General features: G+C 41.3%; 1 pseudogene; it reads left to right on the forward strand.

Moving 5' to 3' along the window:
- The first annotated feature begins 1,453 nt into the window (after positions 1-1,453).
- LOC132344721 (proteasome subunit beta type-6-like) lies at positions 1,454-2,171 on the forward strand (annotated as a pseudogene).
- Positions 2,172-2,785: the final 614 nt, after the last annotated feature.

The raw sequence follows: 2,785 nt of genomic DNA on the forward strand, positions 1-2,785 counted from the left end.
TTGGAAAAAGAAATGCCCAAGTCATAAAGTCATAGACCAATAGGGACAGGCATTTTTGAGTTTTAATGGAAGGGAATGATGAAATGTGTATTCTACAAAGATCACCCATCATGGAAGATAGATTAGAGGTTACAAACCTACAGGCAGGAGACCAGTTAGGAAAGTATATGCCATAATCTAGGCATCAGTCTAGAATATGCACCTGTTTTCCAGTGATTTGATTAAGAAAAAGACCAAGAACATTTAGACTGGAATATGTGGACAGCATATTCAATATAGACTACTTTAGATGCTTGAAAGGGAGCTTCCTGGGAGAAAGTTGCAAGGTTTCCTCATTGACAAGACCCAGTGCTGCCAGCATTCTCTTTGCTGATTTAGGGAAATCTATGCATTCTGCCACTAGCAGGTAGAAGGGTTTAAGTTGGATCAAATTCTTATTCAAATGGATGGTGTTTTGCTCAAGATGTTTGGTAATGAAGAATGGAAATGTCAAAAGTAAATAAAGTAAGATGATGTAAGGACTCATATGGAACGATTAAAGGGGCGGGTTGGGGGGCTCTCCGGGAAACGCCATTGTGAACTGTACCTGGGTCGAGCTTTGCAGACATCAAACCCAGAAGAGCTTCTGGATTCAAGACAGTCCTGTAGACTGTACTGGCAGTGGGTTGGTGGATCTTCATTCAGCACTGTATCCCCAGCATCTAGAATAGTGCTTGATGCATAGAAGGCCCCAGGAATTACCTTAGTGAATAAATAAAAGGAAGGCAGAACAAATCTTCACTGTAGAGCTTTATCAAAATGGAGAAGCCAGCCAGGTGAAATACTGCTGCCTGGCTGCAGGTGGATGACTGCTGCTAGCCATGAGAGCAGCTGTTTATTGAGTACCAGCTACATTGTAGTTTTATGCTAAGAGCTTTACATATATTCCTTGGTGTGTTCAACCTTGTGAAGGGGTGATAGTACCCACCTTTTACTGGAGTTAATTTAAACCCACAGATTATGACTTTCCAAAGTTCCTGCAAAATGCTAAATTGGAGATCTGAAATTTAACCGAAGTTTGCTTGACTAAAGGTTATGCTGATAACTAATAACTTATATACTGAAAACATAAACAGAAGAAAGGCCACATTAAAAGACTGTTACAAAGTATTTTAGCAACTATCATTTTTGGTATTTCAATAAAGAATATTTTGCGTGTGGTCTGAAATGTCAGGAACAATTTTTCTTCTGATTTTACTGTCCAGGGCTAGGAAAGACTTACATCACCAAGTTCCTCCAGAGAGTTTTTAAAGTATGGATTGGCCACTGATTCTCTGTTTCTCCAACTAAAACAGCAAAACTTAGACACTGTTTTACAGGGTATAAGATGTATGACCAGCTGCTTCCTAGGTGGCTATAGTTTGTAGCTTTAAAATAACTACAGTTAAGAATAAGTGACTCAGGGAGGAGGAAGATGGCAGCCACCTTAGTAGCAGCTCGGGGAACCAGGCTGGCACCAGCCTGGGGGCCTGAGGCTATTGCCCCTGACTGGGAGAACTGGGAAATTTCCACAGGGACCACTATCATGGCCATGCAATTTGATGCGGGTGGGTACTAAGAGTTGACTCCAAAACAACCACTGGGTCATACATTGCCAATAGAGTGACTGACAAGCTGACCCCTTTTCATGACCATATTTTCTGCTGCTACTCAGGCTCAGCAGCTGATACCAAGCAGTAACTGATGCAGTCACTTATCATCTTGGTTTCCACAACATTGAGCTGAATGAGCCTCCACTGGTGCACACAGTGGCCAGCCTCTTTAAGGAGATGTGTTATTGATACCGAGAAGACCTGATGGCAGGAATCATCATTGCCAGCTGGGACCCCCAAGAAGGGGGACAGGTGTACTCAGTGCCCATGGTGGGTATGATGGTATGACAGCCCTTTGCCACTGGGGCCTCCAGGAGCTCCTATATCTATGGCTATGTGGATGCTACCTACCGGGAAGGCATGACCAAAGAAGAATGCCTGAAGTTCACTGCCAATGCTCTCACTTTGGCAATAGAGCAGGATGGCTCTAGTTGAGGGGTGATCCTCCTGGCAGCCATTGCAGAACCAGGAGTAGAGCAGCAGGTACCTCTGGGAGACCATATTCCCGAATTCACTGTTGCCAGTTTTTCACCTCTCTGAATCCTGAGATCCTAAGATATAATGAGACACCCCATACATACCCCATTCAAAATTCAATAAACAGTTCATTAGTGAGGAAAAAAAAAGGAATAAGTGACTCAATAAATTTTTGTGTCTGTCTGTATATTCGTAAGTATAGATATGATCAAAGAACGTTCCTGTCATTCTTTGAAATCATCTGAGCTTAATTTTGGCTAGTTGATGCTTCTCTACCAAATTATGATAAAATACATTATGTCCAATTGGAGGTAATACTGACATTGACTTTTAAAATCTGACTATCCCCCCTTTTTAAAAATAGGTATCAGTATTATTTGCAGCTGAAGAAAGATATCTTGGAAGGAAACATTCCTTGTACATTAGAACAAGCAATTCAGCTTGCAGGCTTAGCTGTTCAAGGTAAAGAATGGCAATTGACAATGTGATAGATCAATCAGATAAAAATGCATGTTAAAAAAAAACAGCAAGGAATTCATAAGGTAACTGACTATAGAAAGTAACTACTGTAGAATAGTTTTCTGTGTTAGTGGAATATTATTTCTGTTAAGCCCTAAGGGGCTTCCTTGTGGAGGAGAAATGGGTTTGAATTACTTGAATGAAATATGAGACTTCTG

The sequence above is a fragment of the Bos taurus genome, chromosome Y (genome assembly GCF_002263795.3).
Source record: "Bos taurus isolate L1 Dominette 01449 registration number 42190680 breed Hereford chromosome Y, ARS-UCD2.0, whole genome shotgun sequence".
Lineage (NCBI taxonomy): Eukaryota > Metazoa > Chordata > Mammalia > Artiodactyla > Bovidae > Bos > Bos taurus.